Source organism: Nycticebus coucang, chromosome 1 (genome assembly GCF_027406575.1).
Source record: "Nycticebus coucang isolate mNycCou1 chromosome 1, mNycCou1.pri, whole genome shotgun sequence".
Lineage (NCBI taxonomy): Eukaryota > Metazoa > Chordata > Mammalia > Primates > Lorisidae > Nycticebus > Nycticebus coucang.
Genome location: NC_069780.1, coordinates 156279991 through 156303372, shown reverse-complemented (window position 1 = coordinate 156303372; position 23382 = coordinate 156279991).

The window sequence follows — 23382 nt, the reverse complement described above, 5'->3', positions numbered from 1 at the left end:
TGCCTTTTCCCTTCCCCTTCCTTCCTCCAGTCTCTCTGTCCTATCCCACCCGTCCATCCGTTCACCCTAAATAGGTAGAGGGTCCTGCTTGAAATGGCATTTGATTCAGAGTCACTATTTTATTTTCTAAGAGGAAGTGCTTTATACCAAAGTCTACTGTTGCGGATTGTTAAAATGATCCGTATTTCAATTATAGGCTCTTGCTCTAAGAGAGGCTTTCTGCCTAGCCAGCGAGGTATGACCATTATTTACCAGCGGCGTCTGTCAGCCGATGGAAAAATGCTGCTTTACTGGCGCTGAAGGAACAAGCCCACAGAGGAGTTTTCTCAGCAATCCCAGACTAGTCGGTGTATGCATTTTCTTGCCTTTCCTCCTCTCCCCTGAGTCCACATCACCCCTTCATCATCAAGTCCAATTCTAAAACCTTTGGGAAGGATGTCCGGCCAGTGGGAGAAACAGGGCTTGTGTTCTGCAGAGGAAGGAGCCTCTTACGCGGTGGGGGCCGGTCTGTGCTCCGCAGGCCCCGTGGGGAACCTAGTTCGGTGGGCGCGCTCTGTAGGAAAGACTCCCCACCCCTTCGGTATTTAGCAATAGTTCAATGAGAGAGTCTGAACCTGGGGATAAATAAACGCCACCGTGCGGAATCGGACGTCTCTGTGCTTCTCCCTTTGCGGGCGTCGAGTTAGGGTTTGGAGCGCCACCCCGTTTCCTCTCCTCCCCGCCCCCACCCCGGACGGGACTTCTGACTCTGAAAACTATACTGATTTGTAAGCGCGAGTGTAATGCCCTTTCCAATATCTGACAACTCTTAATAAATCCGGAAGCTAACGTACCCTAATCCTGTGTCATGTGGCGAGTTACCCGCTGGGGCCCCCGGACAGGGAGCAGGGCGGAGGCCAGGCTGGACATGGGGCGAGACTCGGGTCCCCAGTTCCCCGTCCCTGCCAGCCTCTCGGAACCTGCGGCAAGACGGGAAGCGAGCCTCAATTAGACTTTTGTTTGGCATCCTTCTACATAACGGCTTAATTACAGGCTCCAAGGTGGGAGCAGAGAGAAAACAAACTTTGCATTGAAAATGTTACTGTGCATTAGACATGCACGTTGATTACTTTGATTGTTGTGTCTAATTCTTGACGGAGGGGCAATAATTTGGTCGGGGTAATAATGGTTTGTAGTCCTCAGTTGAGAAAAACAGGAGTTATGTGTTATCTCATGCGGATCTTCTCTGGGAAAGGTTTTTTTTTTTTTTCCCCCCTTTCTTTCTTTCTTTCTTCTTTTCTCTCTCCTTTCTCTAATCTCTTGCCAACAGACTTGACTCTTTCAGCTTCCTGTTCATTATTTCTGTTGGTCTGCCTTTTCAGGTTTGCTTTTTCCTCACCATCATAGCTGGAATGGGTAACTAATAAGCAAGCGCGGATGTCAGGTGAATACTGAGGTCATGCTTGCAAAAGTTCCAAGCCCTACGTAGAAACCTGTGAGCCCCCTTCCCCAGCCACAGCTTCTGGTGGACCCTTTGGAGAACATTAGGACCTAGGAGATGAACAAAACTTTATTTAGGATTTGAAGGCAATGGAGAGACTTAAGTGGGACACACATCCTTGTGATGCCTTTTCCTCCTGGCATTGATTTCTAAGATTAAGGTATGTGTGTATGTTTGGGTCAGGTGGGAAGATGATGTTTTACATATATAGATGTCAGTCTACAGCTGAAGTCCACAGCTTGAATTTAATCACAGTAATTTAAGGAAGGGATGATGAATGATTTGGTTTCACTTTGCTAGGTTCAAGATATTTGTTGCCTGATGGCTGAGAATGGATTGATGGATCGATAACATTCTAGTTCTTGTATTATTCATATGAAAGGTGTGTCTTCCCTTTCTAGACTCCGCAGCATGCACTCTAAAGTGTGTAGCTGAAATGTCTCCTCATCTACAAATCATCTCTTGCCCATACTCCTTTTTCTCCTTTTTTTTCTTGCCCATACACCTCTGGAGACCTCATTTTGAGCTCTGTGCTTCTAATGAAATCTGCCCTGTTTGTTATTATCTTTGATCATCCCTCCCTTATTAGTCTGAATTCTTCCTTCTGGATATCAGGACTCATTTCCTTCAGCTTCTGCAAGCTAAAATTTAATGCAACTAAAAACATCTAGGACACTCCCCTTAAATTAGGGGATTCATATCGTTATATACAGTCTTGATGACAACGGTTTTTCCTCTCCCATAGTTTCCAAAGCAACATTATCTTTTTTTCAGTCTACTCTCCCTCTCTTTCCCTTTCATCAAATGGACTTGATTTTTTTTTTTTTTACCACCAAAAAGGGTCCTTTCTAAGTGTTATGTTTGAGGACTCTTTTCCATTGAAATGACTGATTTTTGTTATTTCTGATTCTGCCTATGGGCACTTATGTACCCACTTGCCAAACTTTTTGGAGTTTGAGTTCAAACAGACGACTTTGTGTTGTTTTTGCTATTCACCCTGATCAACTTTTAGAACTCATCCCATTGACCCCTTTTCTGGTCTATTTTATCCCTTCACTACTAGCCAAAGACAATGTGCTTTCCAGTTATTTTAGAAATAATTAGTACTTTCATAGCACCTTGAATTTTAAGTCATAAGATCAATCTCAGTGAAATATAACTGTTGTGAATCCCATATGGATTTACTTAACCTTTTTACTTTTTCTGTAAAAAGGTAAAAAATTAAAATCTCAGACCAAACCCCTAGAAGAGCTAAATTTGGAGGACACTTTGAATTTTTAATCTCTTCCCTAATACAAGTAAGCTAAAGGGGAAGTACTTACTTTCTTGTTTGTAAAGTTCAGTTTGGTAAACTTTTGTAAAAGAGATTTATAATCCAAATTATGCTTGGCTTCTATTCATTAAGGACTATTTGCTTTCTCCATGCTAATCAACAATTAAAGATTGCTTGACAAGGCACGTCATGTTTTCTTTGGGGGCTCTGGAAGAAAAAGGGAAAGAATTATTTTTGTGCCTTTATTTAAAAAGTGTTATTTAAACAACATGGCCTCAAATCTTAACTTCTTGTTACCTATTTAAAATACAAAGTAACTTGTACAGTATGAGAGGGTGTTTTTAAAACTAAAATGCAAGTGGTTAATCCAGGGCTCTGGCAGCCAATTCTGTTTACTGATCTTTTCTGATTGTTGTTTTCTTGATAACGGAGCGGGCCACTGAACGGCTGTTTGAGCTCAGGCGCCACAAACATAAACTTCACAGCTTACAATGTCCCAAGCAGTGATGGAGGACCTCTCCACACCTCCCAGAGACTTCTGAAGTGTAGACAGAGAAGTTGGTTCACAAGGAGCGGAGGAGGGAGAGGGGCAGCGTTGAAGGCTGCTGTGTGTTGGCTGTGAGCGTGGTTACTAACTCATCCTTTAATTTTTATGGTGCTTAAGTTCTTGGTTCCGAGAAGCCAGTTTCTGTGCCTTGAGGAAGCCAGTCTTTCACTGCAGTTGTTCTTAAGACTCTTTGATTGTATTTTTTAAAATTAACTTTTGCCAATCTTCCTGTTTAATTATTCCTTTGCAAAAGCATTCAGTATTGATACTGTTCTAAAAAAGAAAACAATATTTTAGGGAACACCTAGGTTCGGGAGAAAGATGTGGGCTAAGATTGCTTTTCCCAGGTGGGGAGTGAAAGGCACATTGACCAGCCCTTTACAAAAGCCATATGGACCAGCCCACTTAGCCCCAGAGCTGCTTGTTTCCTTGCCTGGGATCCTCTTCCCATTGCATTTATCAAGAGTTTGTGTTCATCCGGAAGTTATTTGTGTATGTGACCGAGGTAGCTGCTTATTGTTGCCAGTCGTCTCAGAGGTTCTTCCGCCGGGTGTCCAGCAGAAAGGACAGCGCCTGTCTGCTTTAGGGTTGGGGTACTGGTACCTGGAATGGGGGACCTGGACACTGGTTTAACAGCCCCGCCACTCCTATGGGCAAGTCAGCCCTTGATCCCTTAAAGAAGGGACAATTGTGGTTCGGGAGGGGGAGAAAAGGATGTTTCTGGGCCCCTTTCTTTCAGGAGTTGATCAGGTTGGCAGATCTGGAGGGCTAATCCAAACAAGGCGCTTGACTTGTGAGGTCGCGAGTCTAGACAGAGCTGGTGGCTCGGCGGCTCCTTATCTTTCCCTGGGATCAGCCGAAGAGGCGCGCCCCGGCCCACTGCGCTCAGCTCGCCCGGGTCCGGAGCCACCGCACGGCGCAGACGGGTAACAAACACAGCACCTGAGGCTTTACAGCTCGCTTTATTGTTTAATGGAGAATGCTGGGAAGCGTTCGTTTGTCCTCTGGGCCTCGCGACCTGGCCTTTTTGCTGCCACAAACAACGAGTGGGGCTGTATCCGCGTGTCCGGTCCTGCGCGGCCCGCCCGGCCACCGCGCATGAGCCGCTCCTGCGCCCGGGTTGCCGAGGCCCCGGAGAGAACCTGCGGGAAGCCCGCGACTGGCTGCCCTAGCCCGGAGTGCGGACCTGGGAGGCGGAGGGATGAACAGTAGGCGAAGCGTCTTGAAGAAGTGCAGTGTCTCCTTTTGCTGCCTGGAAATGACAGTTCTGCGCTAAAGCCATTTATAGTCTGCGGGGTCAGTAGGCTCTGACTCAAGGGCGATCAATAAAAACATTTAGTTCAGTAATAAGCTACGGTTTTTTGTCCAAATGTACCGAGAAAGATGCGTCACCATCTTGGACAGGGTGTCCTAGCGCCCTTTTACCCCCGCGAGTATAAACAGAGTGACTGTCCTGTGTTTTTTGACCTCTTCCTGGGGCGAACCGACCAAGGCCTGATCTTCCCGTGTAGGCTTCCGCCACAAAGAAATCGGCCCCCATATCCCCTGGGGGGCAGGGAACCCCCGGAATAGAGCTTGCCATGCAATGGCCTTTTTGGAGTTAACAAATAGCCAAGCACGATCAATAGCCAAGCCACGATTTTGTGGCTCAAATTTCAAATTAATTGATTGAGATTAAGTTAATTATAATTTTGGTCCTTCTCTGTGGGATTTCCTTTTTCTGGTTTCAAAAAAAGGTGGTGGAGGTTTCTAGTTACATCTTCTTACTGTTCTAGTTGGCAGACATTGTACTGGCAGGCGGGGGGTAGTGGTGTATGGGTGTTATTGGCGGCGTGGAACGGGGCGGGGAGGGGGGGAGTTCTGCCTCTGTTTGAAAACTAGCCATAATGTAGGTGAGAGTAATTTGGTTACATGGTTAACTGATGTTAATACAAAGACCAACTTCTCTCACCTTTGGTGGCACTAAAAATCCACACCTTGCCTATTTTCTGCTCACAACTCTGCTACCATAAAAAAAAAAAAGGGGGCAAAACAAAGAAAAATCCAAAGCTTATGAAATCAAAGGATTTCTGTAGATTTTTAAAAAAAATTGTTCTTCTCCAGAAAATAATCCTTAATGGTAACTTAAGCACTGACTTTTCTTTTTCTCATGGGTAAATGTTGCTGTTTATTTTGACATGTCACAAAAACAATGTGTTGCTTGAGACTTGTTAAAGTTAGCAGGTATGTAGAGATAATACTGGGCAGGCCTCTGAACATGATAAAGGAAAACATGGTGGGGGTTAACTTCGGAGGGCTGGGAAAGATTTTACTTTTCATGGCTGTTACTAACAGCTTTTTGGTAACTATTTCTTCAAAATGTTTTATCTATTTTCCCCGAGTTCTGTAATATAAAACAACAAACTAGTTGTTCCATGCAAAGACATGACTTGCACAATGTCACTGGTTCTATTCTGCAGTTATTTTGATCATTCATATTACTTACATTTTAAATTAGTTTTAGATAAGTTTTCTTTTACCTCATTAAAAAATTGGCCACACATAGGTAAATCATATTTTGTCTTGACATTACCAATAGTTATTTACTGGAACAACTATTAATTTGTCATCCTTTTATAAACAGAAATTTAATTTTCAAAATAAGTTAAACAAAAGAAGATCTATACCTGATTTTTGGGAGGATTAGAAGTAACTAGGGGAAAAACGAGTTAGAGCTTTAAAATGACTATGTATACTTTGAAACCATGTATTTTAACTATGAAAGGGGAAAATACTTCTGGCCCCAAGTAGTGAAAAATCTCAGTTTTAACTCTGAAGATATAACTGATGGTTATTTAAAATTTTATTTCAGAAGTCCACAAATTGTTGTTCTGGTAGGTCAGTACACAAAAAGCAATACTGAAATAAAAATATCCTGGCACCCTAAGTAACACTTAGGATTTAATTCACAAAATAAAATAAGAGACTTTATTTGTATAATACAGTAATTTATTTCCGCTAATATTGTAGAGCTGATGTCTAAAAAGATTAGATGTGGACAGTATGGATTAGCAGTTTCTAGAGAATGAAACTTTTTTTTTTGCAGTTTTTGGCGAGTCCGGATTTGAACCCACCACCTCTGGTATATGGGGTTGGCACCCTACTCCTTGAGCCACAGGCACCGCCCCTAGAGAATGAAACTTTTTAATAAATCCTGAAGTCATTCATTTACTTTCCTGCATAATACATAGAAACATGTTGGCAATTGCTACTTAGAATTCTGTTTTTGTATCAAAGTAAATTTTATATTTTAAGACTATGATGTATCCTTAAAGTGTTTACAACAGAGGCACTAGTCACTCTTACATTTTGTATTTGGGCCAATTTCTACCTATTTACCAGAAGTTGAACACTTGGATGAAGGATGGTGTATTGCCAGTGAAAACTCACTTTTAGTTTTATTATCCCATGAGGATGGACTCATAAGTCTCATTAATGTTAATGGAAAATATCCTTGTTTGTCATGAGCAAAGAAGGACTGGAAGATATTTCTTTCTTTTTTTTTTTTTTTGTAGAGACAGAGTCTCACTTTATGGCCCTTGGTAGAGTGCCGTGGCCTCACACAGCTCACAGCAACCTCCAACTCCTGGGCTTAAGGCGATTCTCTTGCCTCAGCCTCCCGAGTAGCTGGGACTACAGACACCCGCCACAACGCCCGGCTATTTTTGGTTGCAGTTTGGCCGGGGCTGGGTTTGAACCCGCCACCCTCGGTATATGGGGCTGGCGCCTTACCGACTGAGCCAAAGGCACCGCCCAACACTGGAAGATATTTCAATTAGCAATGTCTTTATAGTGAGTATCAGAGGGTTAGGATAACCTAAGAAGTAATTTTGATCATGTCTGGACCCTGAGAGTAAGTTAGTCTCACAAATGAAAATATGCATGTGTTTAGAATTGATTTTAAAGGCAAATGCATTATATAAGGACAAAAACAAAAGCCCTGAAACTCCACTTTAGAATTTTAGAAATAACCCTTATTTAACTGATACTCTAGAAATTTTACTGCCAGGCAGTGGTATAACTCTACCCTTGAGATCTAGAACCAAAGCTGCTTGCATATCATATAGGAAGTTCCTTCTATTGAATTATTTACCAAAATTTGAATGATGCTTCATTCATATGTTTTTATTTTGTAGTGGTGATAAACTATATGAAAGCAGTCTTGTGTATGAATGTGTGCATTTGTAATGTGATTGTGACAGCTTTTGGCTGTGGCATTGAGTTAACTTTGTCTTAAAGTTAAGTGGCTGGTATTGGACTAGAATCTGTAAAATTACAGAATTGAGTGATGGTCCAAGAGTAGAAATGTTGAACATTGAATGTTTCTTTCATTATTCGGGTTAAAATCTTCCAGAATCGGTACATAGATACCTAATATGTAGTATTTTAAGTCTTCATTAATAGGGACTATCGAGAAAGGAATCAGTCTCCTAGAGGGAGAGGTGCACGGTGGTTGTTTCTGCCATGACAGAACATTTGCTATTTGTAAGGCACTTTGCAGTCATCAGTTATGCATGAGAGCAGCTAAAACCCATTTTCCTAACGACCTCTGTACCTGTTTCTCAGCACACTGCTCAATTGCCTTGTCTTCTCTTCATATGCGTAAAACAACACATCAAAGAAGCAATACTTCACAAAGTCTTGGTGACTTCAGTAAACACTTTGTTAGATCAGAGAATGGGGATATGAACATTTTCAGTGATGTCCATTCTTCTTCTAGGAAGGGAAGAAGCTGAATGGTTTAGGAGGGGTGTCATAAATTGTACATAATACAATTAAAACTGTAATTGTTTCTTTAAACAATTGGCTTAAAGCTTTTTGATTTCAAAACTGCTTTGCATGTTGAGAAATTAGTGGGGACCTCAAAAACTTTATGGATTGTATCTATGAATATTTACAGTAGGATAAATTTAAAATAAGAATTTAAACGTATTCATTCATTCCTTTAAAATAGTACACTGTATGTTAATATAAATAACGTTTTGATTTAAAAAGCTATAGTTTACAAAACAAAAATCAATGAGATATGTAGGGTTGTCTTCTACTTTTGCAAATCTTGTTAACGTCTGGCTTAAGAAAAGGCCGTTGAGTTCTCATATCTGGTTCTTCTTGAAATCTGTGGAAATATGACATGTCATATAGCCTCTGGAACTTCATGCCTACTTGTAAAAGAATCAAAGTAAAAGGGCAGATAATCATATCTTAGCATTATTCTGAAAAGAGTTTTAACCTCCTGAAAAGGAATCAGGGATGCCCCTCAGAGTTCTCCAGAACATATACTGAGAGCCACTGCCTTAAAAATGGGTTTTTACGAAAGAAATGTAGAAAAACTATTGCTTAAGGAAAATTTCTTGTATTCACACTCTAGTTGTATAGGTTTGTCTATTTATTTGAGACAGAGTATCACTTTGATGCCCACGGTAGAGTGCTGTGGCTTCACAGCTGACAGAAACCTCAAACTTTGGGGCTTAAGTGATTCTCTTGTCCCCGCCTCCCAAGTAGCTGGGACTACAGATGCCCATCCCATGCCCAGCTGTTTTCAGAGACAGAGTTTCACTCTTGCTCAGGCTGGTTTCGAACCTGTGAGCTCAAGCAATACACTCTCCTCAGCCTCCCAGAGTGCGGGGATTACAGGCGTGAGCCACCGCAGCCAGCAGGTTTGTCTTTAAGTCAAGTCCAAGTTACAGTTTTATCTTGTGACTTTTCAATCTCATCGTCAAACTCTGATCAAAAAGGTTCTTATATCCAAGAAAAAAATTCTGAAAATTTAAGTTTCTGTTGTAAAAAACTGTAGGAGAGAAAAACACAGGCATGTCAACTAGTATATGTACAAAGTACTGAATTTCTTTATCTCTTAGAGTCTAACCTGGTGAAGTTGGGAAGGATGATGAACACCAGAAAGAATGTTGAAATCCGTCCCAAGTAATCTGAAGGTGACAAGGTAGGAATTGGTAGCCGCCAAACTTTGAGGCTAGGAAATAAAAGTGACAGTTATAATTTAGAAACGCCATTTGGTTTTTGGGATGAAAGACTGAAGGTCGGAAAATAACAAGTCAAGCATCATAGTGGTTCAGGCAGGGGATGGTACTTTTTCTAGTTGGCAGGAAGAGAAAGGAAAGGATTAGTCTGAAAAGTATTCTGAGAAATTGAATGGTAATTGTGCATCGGCCTTTGTTTTCTACTTTTTCATAAACACATAGAAAAGCTGCACATCTCAGACTTTCTTGCCCTTGGATGGGTCACATAACTACATCCTTGCTGATGGAATCCAAATAAAAGTAGCTATTTCTAGGCTTAGGCCTTGGGATGGTGAGTGTACTCCCATTGTACTATTTTTTCTTCAAATGGACTGGTACCCACAAAGTTCCAGCTTAAACGGGGAGGTGACAGCAGTGCCCTATATAAATGGTAGAGCAACATGGCAGGAATAACTAATGTTCTAAACAACTTCTGGGAATGGAGTGGCCTGCCAACCTTCAGCTCAAACTGTAAAGGAGAAATACAGTATTTTGGGGGTTCTATGTAGTTATTTAGTTATTTATTATATTAACCTAACCTTACTCTAATACAACCGAGCACAGACTAGACCACTGAGGTAGCATTCAGAAGTCCAGGATGACTCCCAGAGTCTGCATCTGAATGACAGAGTCTGAAGGAGTCATGCATTTATCACATCTTCATTAATTTATTCAAAATGTTTCTTTAGTGTTTACTATGTGTCATGCACGGTTCTATGTACTGGTGGTATGGCAGTCAACAAAATAAAAAGTTCTTGCCTTCATCAAGCTTACACTTCTGTGGTGCATTCCATGAACTTGCAAATAAGTGCATACTATAATGAAAACAGAGATTATGTCATGAAGAACAATCAAGGCGAGAAAGGAGATAGAGGGATTGACTGAGAGTAGTCATGTGAGGAGATGATCTTTGAAGACAAGGGGAAAAAAATGAAAATGAGACGTATGTGTACACGTGTATTCCATATTGAAACTGTGTTAGGGTTTTGATATGCCTTTGTTGTATCTAAGACTGTATAGAAAGAAAAGGATTCATGTTATGTTATCTGTAAGTTATTCACTTACATAACTTAGTGAAAACAAAAGAATCTATGTAGAATAAAAAGAAACAGGAAGACACAAGTAATTTAGTAATGCATCAAAGGTACATTGGAGGAAAAGGGACTGGAAAGGTGTAAGGAAAGAAGAAAAATATAAATAAGAAAAACAGGTGAGAAGATCAGGGTGGTGAGGAGGAAAATAAAAGACAATAGAAATGTTTCAGGAACTGAAGCCAGAAGTCTTCAAAGGGGCAGGTATGAAAAGCTGTGCCCCATACATCAGAAAGATCAAGGAAGATAAGGGGAGAGAAAATGCCTTTGAACTTGGCTGAATGGAGGTCATTGGATACCATAAAGAGACAAAGATGGAAGCCAGATTTAGGAGGGGAATTAAGGAGGAAATATTTTAAATATAGTTCATCTAACTCTTCACCATTGTTATTGGACATTTATTGAGTGCAGTGACTCTATAGAGCTCTACTCTGATAACCAAAGTATTCACTGAGTCTAGTTACCACGCTTGTGAAAAATGACTAAAGAAATACCAGTCTCTGGACTGGTTTAAGCTTTTTAGATGGGCTCTGGAGCAGAGAACTACCTAAAATATTTTTAACTCCTTTGGATGCTTGGCTTTGCTGAATTCAAGAAGACTCAAGATTTCACAATTTCGGCAGACAAACCAATTAGATGTTAAACTCCCAGAGGCTAAAACTAAGCTGTCAAAGGAAAGTGAGTATGGAGAGGTAATTATCCAGTAATTACAAGAGTCTAGGCAAAAATCTAAAGCCTATTGCCATGTTGTAAAATGGTTTGAAAGCTTAGCAATTTGCTTAGTTTTGTTGACACTGGCTAAAATATATGAGGAAGGTAATATCATCAGAAGATAATATTCCTTTGACTATATATTACCATACTATTAAAAACTCAGCTGAAACGACTTTGAAAACAAGCGGTAGGTTTAAAAACCATGTTAGATTAAAAAAAAAAAAAACAGTTGGGCCTTAAATAGTTGGATGGCAAGAAGAAAGTCCGCATACAGTTTGTACTGTGACACATTATGCCACTCTCAAAATGGGGGAATTAGATGGTAGTATCCTGCTTTGCATCACTGAGGTGTCCATGGTAGCAGAAAATTAGTAATACCATCTGGCATAATTTGCTTCTCTTGGAATGGATACCCAGCAAGAATTTATATTTTATCTTGGCTTTACTTTACTTTGTGAAAAGTGCTAGGTCACATGCAACTACAAGTGTGTCTATAATGCAAGCTAATTGGAAGAAATAAAGGTTAAATGTACTGATAGATGCAAACACTCAAAATAATTTTAAAAGAGTAATTTTTATTCTCTACCTAATACTTTGGAGTGTACACAAGGGGATAAATCCTGAAGTCTTTAGTAAAAGTCTTTCATGAATAGAGAAAGAAAAGACTCATTTGCAGATTTTGAGGGTGAAAGTAAAGGGTGTGGGAAGGAGAGCTCATCTGATGGGTAAGTAAATACGTGAGGCCGAGCATAGGAAAGGGGGTAAAGATAAGGCTGACTAATTGAATGAGTATTCTTGAAAATAAGCAGTTTCAAAAATGTTTAATTTCAGTAATGTCTTTAATGCCATTTCCCCCCACAATGGTAGGGATCCCATCTTTTTCCCCCTCTGAGCTCTAATTTTGATTGTTAAAATCACAGATAGCAATAACATGGAAGGCACCTCTACAATTATAGAAGTTGAAGTCATTCTATTCCCTATAGAGTCCAGAATTGACATACAAAATGTTTTATAATCTAACCCTTAATTCTTTTTCTGAATGGACTATCATTTTTCGTTCACTCTGTACAACCTCCAAAATGGACATTATGTATAAAGTATATAATGGTGGAGACATAATTTACCTCTTACAGCTGAATTAATTTGATATCACTTGAGTAGTTATCTTTTTTTCAAAGACAAAGTCTTCATTGCTCATATAGAAAAAGTTCCATGATGATCCAAATTACGTTTGTTTTCAGAGAATTGATCTAATTCCAGAGATTAAAAAAAAAAACATTTTTCTTCAAAATGCATAATGAAAAATCTATATTTAAACTTGAGGTTTAATTACAATAATTTTTGTCTTTTCTCACTATCCACTATCTCCTTGTGGTAATCCAAATCACTTACTATTGCTTAGCAAGAATACATAAGCAATATATTCAGGAAAGTTGTAAAGTTAAGTAAAAGACTTGGTTTCATAAGCTATAATGCAATTAGCTATTTAAGGAAGAAACATGCCTAGGTAAATTCATGGCAGCCAGGTACCATACAAGAGTTCTCATACCATTTAGTATTGAACTAACTAGGTCTAGAGTCAGCTGCTCATAAGCCAGATTAGTGACTAAAAGACAGGCAACAAATGAGAACTTTTGGGACACCTCTTGGCTAAGCCTAGGGATGTCCTAACTGTCTCTGGAGGCCTTAACTTGAATCTGTCAAGGCTTTTGTTCTGGACTGTAGCTGTTGATCCATAGCACATATCCTTATATCAAACATAAATGAATCTGAAATAGAAGATAGGAAAGCTTCTGAGTCACTAGTGATGTTGAACTTTCCTATTAGTAAAATAATCAGCTATTTGAACAGCAAGTCAGGACTGGGGATCAAGTATGAGGCAGATGAGAAAATGAGTCTTCTGGGCGGCGCCTGTGGCTCAGTCGGTAAGGTGCCGGCCCCATATACCAAGGGTGGCGGGTTCAAACCCGGCCCCGAACTGCAACCAAAAAATAGCCGGGCGTTGTGCCGGGCGCCTGTAGTCCCAGCTACTTGGGAGGTTGAGGCAAGAGAATCGCTTAAGCCCAGGAGTTGGAGGTTGCTGTGAGCTGTGTGATGCCACGGCACTCTACCGAGGGCCATAAAGTGAGACTCTGTCTCTACAAAAAAAAAAAAAGAGAAAATGAGTCTTCCTGTCTCTTATCACGAAAGTGAGATTTATGGACATTTGGTTCTAAACCCTTCTACCGCAGCTACCACTCAATGGTTATTTTCTATATGCCAGATACCAGGCTAGGTGATAATCCTACACTGTTTTCTTATTCTCATTTACAAACATGTAGAATGGATTTCTCTAGTGTAAATGTGTTCCTCAAAAGTTCATATGTTGGAAACTTAATGGCCATGTAACAATGTGGAGAAGTGGGACCTTTAGGAGGCAATTAGATAATGAAGGCAGATCCCCCATGAATGGATTAATGCTGTTTTTGTGGGAGTAGGATGTAGTATTGAGAGTGGGTTCCTTGTAAAAAAGATGAGTTTGGCTCAATTTCTTCTCTCTGTCTCTCCATGTGATGCCTGCTGACATGAAATAACCATCAGCAGATTCTGTGCCATGCTCTTGGACTTCCCTGCCTTCAGAACTGTGAGCCAAATACATGTATTTTCTTCGTAAATTACCCAGTCTGTGGTACTCTGTTACCGCAGCAGAAAAGAGGCTAAAACATAGGTGTATCCCATTTTGAAGAACAGAAAAGTAATCCCTAGTCAAGAGAACTTGCTCAAGATCTCGTAGAATTTGTGGATAAAAGAATAAATTAGATAAGTGAATTCTATCAATAATTTGCATAACAATATATAATTTAGATGTACTTATTCAGAAAGCAATTTTTACTGTTGACATGTTATCAGGGAAAAACTAAAAAATTTTAAGTGTTGCATCTTGAGATTTTAAATCATTTTTTCCTTGAAAAGCAAACCTGCTTGTTCTTCATAAATGAGATTGTTCTAGTTACAACAATGTTTTTATAGCTATTGCTACACTCTAAGTCCCTCAATGGGTTACTTTCAGTTTTTGGAATCTACCATGTTCATTTTTGTCTTCCTTTTGTTTTTTACTCTTTTACTCTCTGCAAGGTTTATTTTATATCATGCACTGCTCATCTCCATAATCTCATCTCACCCTTCAGTTTCTTGGTTCAGATGCCAGGTCCTCAAGAAGCCTAGGTCATGTGTCCTGGCTGTGTGCTCTCATAGACTGCACTTATGTTTGTATTCCTCACTTGTTTATAGGTTTCCAAAGTGTTTTTTTTCTTTTTTTTTTCTTCTCTGCTTTGGATCCCTAGTACTATCACAATACTCAGGAGATACTCAGATATTTCTTTAATAGGTATGAATTAAAAATAAGTGAATATCAGATCTGCCGGTGTCAGGTGAAAACTGCACAGCTTTATTAAGGATTAAAGACAAAAAAAAAAAAAAGGCAGAAAAGAGGGCTTTTTTTTTTTTTTTTTTTGCAGTTTTTTGCCAGGTCTAGATTTGAACCCACCACCTCCAGCATATGGGGCCGGCGCCCTACTCCTTTGAGCCACAGGCACCACCCAGAAAAGAGGGCTTTTTCAGATGATGCCTGGGACTTACTGAAGATTATGAATGGCAGAGAGAAAGAGAAGATGTAACTTAGTGGGCAAGGGCACCAAGCCAGGTGGTCTGACATACACGGATCCTTGCTGTTGGAGCTCACTGCGTGTTACTTAGCTTCTCTGAACCCCAGTTTCCACATGCATAAGAAATGCTTTTTAAACGAATCTGATGGGCACCTACAATGCAATAAGCTTTATACATGGGATTATTATATTGTAATTAGGAAGAATATAAGAAAATTATTATTCTCTTGAATGAATTTAGTTGGTGTTCTTTGCGTCTTTTTTCCTTGCTGAGATGGACGCTGAATCTTTGTGTTTTTTGCCTTTAAGGTGGAATAGGGGATGCTTTATAACTTTACATTTGCTTTCCTTTTTTGATGCCACTGTTTCCTTCATGAGAATGCTTGTCTGCATCTACTCATGTGTATGAAATCATATGCTTTTAACTGAAAAGAATATGCAACATTAAAGGAATTTTAGCAAATAATGAAAAGATATTTAAAAAAATAATATCCTAATACAACCCATTTCTTTTATGTATATTACTTGCTATAAGCATGGATTACTACACAGTTATAATTATATGTTATATATATATGTATGTATACATACAGAGAAAAATCCTGCTCTTTATTCCTAATATCCTGTAATAAATATTGTCCACATGCATTTCCAGAAGGAAAAGCATCTTGGGAAAATGGCTGTGTTACATCAGTCATCCTTTAAGCATTTCTCATTGGTTACCATTGTACAGACTAAACCTAATACTGCATCTCACATTATAGTGCAGGTTTTATTATTTCATCACATTTCTTGTGGCATAGATTTCTAGCCTTTTAATTATGGTGAAATATTCAAAAGGTTCGTGAAACAATCCCCAGAGGAGCTTCGGGTACAATATAGTAGCAGAGGCTTATTGTTCCTGGCTTAGAACTGATTATGTGAAAGAACAGTGTGCACCTCTAGAGAAAGGCTAGCAATTCTGCCATCAGATAAATGATTGCAGCCTTCTGTGGGCTGGCTCCCTTTATTTTAGCTACTGGTTGTAGAGCTGGGAAACGGAAGCCTGTATGGAGAATGAGGGCCCAGATTTTTTTTTTTTTTTTTTTCCTGAAACGTCAAGCTATGTGACTATGCCTGGCAGAAGACGACCCCCTGCGAGATGTGATAAGCCCCAGGCCTGCTCCACACACTGCACTGGAAATGCCGTGGGAGGGCTTCCCAGGCTGATGGAACTAATGACAGTAATAGCTCTGGGTAATTTGTCTTTTTCCTTACTGCGCACATTCTCGACATGTGGTGCACTTTACACCTACCACCAGGCTCACATCTGGAATGCTATGACCCTCTCAGGCCTGATTCAGATAGGTTGGATTCTTCTGTAAAGTAAATCTGACCTCTAATTTTCTTAATAATTCAGGATTATGCTAATGTTACTCAGCAACCATTGAGAATGGTATAGGAGGGGCCCTGAAGAAAGCTCAAGCCCTGTACTCGAAGCACGATCAAGCTTCCTTTGCACTTTTGGTTATGATTTTTCCTGTATATCATTCTCATAGAGAAAATATAAAATTTGGCAAGTGTGTAATTTACATTATTTGTTCATTGTTTCTGGTGGTAGGACATCCTCTACTTCAGAATAAAATTTATCTTTCTTTTCTTTGCTGTACAGATTTTCTACCAAGGATTTATAAGAATACTAATGATAGGTTTTGGTTCTTAATTCTAACTGTAAAAAATACTTAGATAGTTAAAGAGACTGACAAAATAATTTCAAGGATAGATAAAACAGACTTCACAGCTGCTTAATCTCATAAATGCAGAGTGCTCTCAGGAAGATTTTGACAATAAAAATCCTATTTTAGTGCTGGTCCTATAACAAGATTGTACATTTAATATTATATTTATGTCCTATATTTATGTAAAAAAAATCTGTATTATTGAAAGTGTAAACATGTGAATGTATATTTTAGAAAAACATAAATGGTCTTAAGTTTTAAGGAATGTTTTTACTACATTAAAAGGGTAGACTTTTCAATCCTAGCTCTTTGTGAATAAAAGGAGAATAAAAGTATCTCCATAAATTAGGATGTGAAACATTCCCCTAAAGAGCAAAAGATTTTCAGCCATTGTAGAGATAGAAGAACAGCACTGTTTGCCAGGAAAAAAAAAAAAAAGTATACTTATTAGTATGGAGATCGGAATCATTTCGTCAAAATATTATGTAAAGTTATTTCTAAGTTATAAATAGACAACTAATTTTATTACTTTATCCTTTAATTCATATCCAGGAAGGTGCTAGAGAAACATTTTCCCCCCTAAGGAATAAAGATTGTACACAGAAATACAACAAACTGCCAATTATTTATATGGGTTCGTACCTTATGTTTCTCACACACAGTGTAGACTTTTTTCTACAAATAATATCTGTCCCGATAATTGGCCAACAAATGGATAATAATTCATCAATCTATGTTCAGTCTCTTTTTTGGTAATTTTGACAGTTGTTTTAGTTACTGAAACTCCACGCCATTCTGAAGGCAGAAGAGTTTGTCCATTGAACATTAAATTAGCCATGGACTCGGCCCATTCCATATGTGCCCATGGGTACCTGTTGAATGGATAGAATGGATGGGTATTAGAAGAGATTTTTGTTTTGTGTTTTTTTTCCTAACGTGGACATCCTAACAGGTTGACACTTACAAAAGACACTTAGAGAAAACCAATCTACCTGGAGAGGGAGCAACGAGGGAAGAATGGCAGGCTCAGTGCCCCAGTCCTCTCTCAGAACCACTTCCTCTTCTTTCCAGGCCAGGCTTTCAGAGGGATTGCAAAAAAATAATGATTGTCATCATCTCTGGAAGAAGCAAAGCAGGCTGCAGAAGGGCTGCTAGAGAGGCTGATTGAGAAAGCCATTTGGTTCTAAGCCTTTTGGGGCCATGTCTATTTGGGTGAGATTTGTGTACAGAGTGGAGTGTTGGGCCTGCCCTGAAGTGAGGTTACTAAGAGCAGCTTAGCTCATGGATTTGGAATTGGACTTAGGCATGCAACATTTTGAATATTACACTCTCTCTTATATATGATATTTTAAGATATCTGATGCAAAAAAATCCCCAAAGAACAACAAATTAGATGGTATCCACGGTTTCAGCACAAGCTGCACAGGTGAGAAATTATTCAATCCATTTAGTGAATTAAATGATGACCCAGTAATGAGAACTCTGTGGGGACACACCCTTCACACCAATACTAAAGCTGGTAGCAGTGGCTGTTGCTACCAGTGCCTTCCATTCTTGAAGTCAGCGGCTTCACGTGCATCATCTTGCACAATCCTCACAACAGCTCCACATGGTCCATCTTGTTCTAAAGAAGGAAGCTGATGATCAGAGAGGTTAATACGGGAGAGGCAGTAAGATGTGAACCCAGATTGGTCCGGCAGCCCAGCCCTCAGCACATCTCGTCCTTCAAACTGTCATTCATCATCCTCCTTTCACCTGCCCCCTTCCCTAGCTCTTTGTCATTTTACTCTCAATAGGCAATACAGTCTCAAAAAAGCAAGGATCTGTAAAAGAAAGAACCAGGGCTATGGGGGCCTGAATCCTAGTTCTGCTCTGAAATGACCTCGGGCACTTGCTCAACCCCTCTGGGTCTCGGTTCTCTTCCAGAGCCCTAACTCGTAGAGTGACATTGGGAAGATGAGGGAGAGACTCACACAGAGCGCAGAGCATCACACCCGGGGCCCAGTGAGGGCTCAGTGAGCCTCAGGTCCAAATTTATAATGATAAACCTCTCAGTCCAAGTTTAAATGTTCTGTTTTGTTTTTTCCTTTAGGAATCTGTAGTAGAGGTCCTTATAAAAATATATCACTTTTCTTTAGACGCCTTATAAAATTGAAGCACACTTACACATTAAGCCATATTTATTTACATTTTTATAAAACTTGGCCTCTCAGAATATTCAACACTTTTTGGACACAGTTATTATATGTAAAATGCTACTTTGGGATATTTTTCGTTAAACCAATTTCTTTTGTTTGTAAAGATGGTAAGCATCGCATTATGATTTAGAAAGTAGTTAAGGTTTTATAGCTGATTTAGCTGATTCCTAAAAAATGCTGATGGTCATTTATCTTGACTTGTCCTCCTCCCACTACCACCTTTCCTTGAAAGGAGCTTCTTTTCTTTCTTTTATTTTTTATTGTTGGGGATTCATTGAGGGTACAATAAGCCAGGTTACACTGATTGCAATTGTTAGGCAAAGTCCCTCTTGCAATCAGGTCTTGCCCCCATAAAGTGTGGCACACACCAAGGCCCCACCCCCCTCCCTCCGTCCCTCTTTCTCCTTCCCCCCCATAACCTTGATTGTCATTAATTGTCCTCATATCAAAATTGAGTACATAGGATTCATGCTTCTCCATTCTTGTGATGCTTTACTAAGAATAATGTCTTCCACTTCCATCCAGGTTAATACGAAGGGTGTAAAGTCTCCATTTTTTTTAATGGCTGAATAGTATTCCATGGTATACATATACCACAGCTTGTTAATCCATTCCTGGGTTGGTGGGCATTTAGGCTGTTTCCACATTTTGGCGATTGTAAATTGAGCTGCAATAAACAGTCTAGTACAACTGTCCTTATGATAAAAGGATTTCTTTCCTTCTGGGTAGATGCCCAGTAATGGGATTGCAGGATCAAATGGGAGGTCTAGCTTGAGTGCTTTGAGGTTTCTCCATACTTCCTTCCAGAAAGGTTGTACTAGTTTGCAGTCCCACCAGCAGTGTAAAAGTGTTCCCTTCTCTCCACATCCACGCCAGCAGTTTTGAGATTTTGTGATGTGGGCCATTCTCACTGGGGTTAGATGATATCTCAGGGTTGTTTTGATTTGCATTTCTCTAATATATAGAGATGATCAACAGTTTTTTCATGTGTTTGTTAGCCATTCGTCTGTCATCTTTAGAGAAAGTTCTATTCATATCTCTTGCCCATTGATATAAGGGATTGTTGGCTTTTTTCATGTGGATTAATTTGAGTTCTCTATAGATCCTAGTTATCAAGCTTTTGTCTGATTCAAAATATGCAAATATCCTTTCCCATTGTGTAGGTTGTCTCTTTGCTTTGGTTATTGTCTCCTTAGCTGTACAGAAGCTTTTCAGTTTAATGAAGTCCCATTTGTTTATTTTTGTTGTTGTTGCAATTGCCATGGCAGTCTTCTTCATGAAGTCTTCCCCCAGGCCAATATCTTCCAGTGTTTTTCCTATGCTTTCTTTGAGGATTTTTATTGTTTCATGCCTTAAATTTAAGTCCTTTATCCATCTTGAATCAATTTTTGTGAGTGGGGAAAGGTGTGGGTCCAGTTTCAGTCTTTTACATGTAGACATCCAGTTCTCCCAACACCATTTATTGAATAGGGAGTCTTTCCCCCAAGGTAAGTTCTTGTTTGGTTTATTGAAGATTAGGTGGTTGTAAGATGTTAGTTTCATTTCTTGGTTTTCTTTTTTTTTTTTTTTTATTGTTGGGGTTCATTGAGGGTACAATAAGCCAGGTTACACTGATTGCAATTGTTAGGTAAAGTCCCTCTTGCAATCATGTCTTGCCCCCATAAAGTGTGACACACACCACATTTCTTGGTTTTCGATTTGATTCCAAGTGTCTATGTCTCTGTTTTTGTGCCAGTACCATGCTGTCTTGACCACTATGGCTTTTTAGAACAGACTAAAATCTGGTATGCTGATGCCCCCAGCTTTATTTTTATTACTAAGAACTGCTTTAGCTATACGGGGTTTTTTCTAGTTCCATACAAAACGCTGAATCATTTTTTCCAAATCTTGAAAGTACGATGTTGGTATTTTGATAGGAATGGCATTGAATAGGTAGATTGCTTTGGGAAGTATAGACATTTTAACAATGTTGATTCTTCCCATGCATGAGCATGGTATGTTCTTCCATTTGTTAATATCCTCTGCTATTTCCTTTCTGAGGATTTCATAGTTTTCTTTATAGAGGTCCTTCACCTCCTTCGTTAGGTATATTCCTAGGTATTTCATTTTCTTTGAAACTATGGTGAAGGGAGTTGTGTCCTTAATTAGCTTCTCATCTTGACTGTTATTGGTGTATACAAAGGCTACTGACTTGTGGACATTGATTTTATATCCTGAAACATTACTATATTTTTTGATGACTTCTAGAAGTCTTGTGGTTGAGTCTTTGGGATTCTCTAAGTATAAGATCATGTCGTCAGCAAAGAGGGAGAGTTTGACCTCCTCTGCTCCCATTTGGATTCCCTTTATTTCCTTGTCTTGCCTAATTGTATTGGCTAGAACTTCTAGCACTACGTTGAATAGTAAAGGTGACAGAGGATAACCTTGTCTGATTCCAGTTCTAAGAGGAAAAGCTTTCAGTTTTACTCCATTCAGTAAAATATTGGCTGTGTGTTTGTCATAGATAGCTTCAATCAGTTTTAGAAATGTGCCACCTATGCCTATACTCTTCAGTGTTCTAATTAGAAAAGGATGCTGGATTTTATCAAATGCTTTTCTGCAGCTATTGAGAGGATCATGTGATCTTTATTTTTGCCTCTGTTAATATGGTGGATAACGTTTATGGACTTGCGTATGTTCAACCAGCCTTGCATCCCTGGGATGAAGCCTACTTGATCATGATGAATGACTTTTTTGATGATAAGCTGTAATCTATTGGCTAGGATTTTTTTGAGAATTTTTCCATCTATATTCATGAGTGAGATTGGTCTGAAATTCTCCTTTTTGTTTGGGTCTTTTCCTGGTTTTGGTATCAGGGTGAGGTTTGCTTCATAGAATGTGTTGGGGAAGATTCCTTCTTCCTCAATTTTTTGGAATAATTTCTGCAGTACAGGAATAAGCTCTTCCTTGAAGGTTTGATAGAATTCTGGAGTGAAGCCATCTGGACCAGGGCATTTTTTGGTTGGAAGATTTTTTTATTGTTTCTTTGATCTCAGTGCTTGAAATTGGTCTGTTCAGGAGCTCTATTTCTTCCTGGCTGAGTCTAGGGAGAGGGTGTGATTCCAAATATTGATCCATTTCCTTCACATTGTCAAATTTCTGGGCATAGAGTTTCTGTTAGTATTCAGAGATGATCTCTTGTATCTCTGTGGGATCAGTTGTTATTTCCCCTTTATCATTTCTGATTGAGGTTACTAGAGATTTTACTTTTCTATTTCTAGTTAGTCTGGCCAATGGTTTATCTATTTTATTTATTTTTTCTTTTTTTTTTTTTTTATTATTTATTTTTTCAAAAAACCAACTCCTCGTTTCATTAATTTTCTGAATGATTCTTTTGTTTTCAATTTCATGGATCTCTGATTTGATTTTGGATATTTCTTTTCTTCTACTGAGTTTAGGCTTAGGTTGTTCTTCTTTTTCCAATTTCATAAGATCACTTGTGAGATTGTTGATGCGCTCTCTTTCTGTTTTTCGAATGTAGGCATCTAAAGTGATGAATTTTCCTCTCAAAACTGCTTTTGCAGTATCCCACAGGTTTTGGTAGCTTGTGTCTTCATTGTTGTTATGCTCAAGGAAGTTAATGATTTCCTGTTTTATTTGTTCCTGCACCCATCTGTTATTCAACAGAAGATTGTTTAATTTCCATGCCTTTGGGTGGGGTCGAGCATTTTTGTTAGAGTTGAGTTCCACCTTTAGTGCCTTATGGTCTGAGAAGATACAAGGTAAAATTTCAGTGCTTTTGGTTCTGTTGATATTTGTTTTGTGTCCCAGGATATGATCAATTTTGGAGAATGTTCCATGGGGTGATGAGAAGAATGTATATTCTTTATCTTTGGGGTGGAGTGTTCTATATGTGTCTATCAAGCACAGTTGTTCTAGGGTCTCATTTAAATGTCTTATATCTTTGTTTAATTTCTGTTTAGAGGATCTGTCCAGCTCTGTAAGAGGAGTGTTAAAGTCCCCTGTTATTATGGTATTATCAGATATCATATTGCTCAGACTGAGTAAGGTCTGTTTCAAGAATCTGGGAGCATTTAAATTGGTACATAAATATTTAGAATTGAAATGTCTTCTTGTTGTATTTTTCCCTTGACCAATATAAAGTGACCATCTTTGTCTTTTTTGACTTTAGTTGCTTTAAATCCACATGTATCTGAAAATAAGATTGCAACTCCTCTTTTCTTCTGAATTCCATTTGCCTGAAAAATTGTCTTGCAACCCTTGACTCGGAGCTTTAATTTGTCTTTTGAGGCCAGGTGTGTTTCTTGCAGACAGCAAATGGATGGCTTATGTTTTTTAATCCAGTCAGCCAATCTATGTCTCTTCAGTGGGGAATCCAAGCCATTAACATTTATTGAGATAATCGATAAGTGTGGTAGTATTCTATTCATCTTATTTTGTGAGAGTCCATTGCTTAGTTTTATCTTTTGCATCAGTGTGGAGGTTAGGTTCTGTCCTTTAATTTCTGAGTTCTTACTTTGCTGCTGATCCATTGTGATGGTCAGTGTGCAGAACAGGTTGAAGTATTTCCTGTAGAGCTGGTCTTGTTGTGGCGAATTTCCTCAATGTTTGTATATCCGTAAATGATTTGATTTCTCCATCAATTTTTAAGCTTAGCTTAG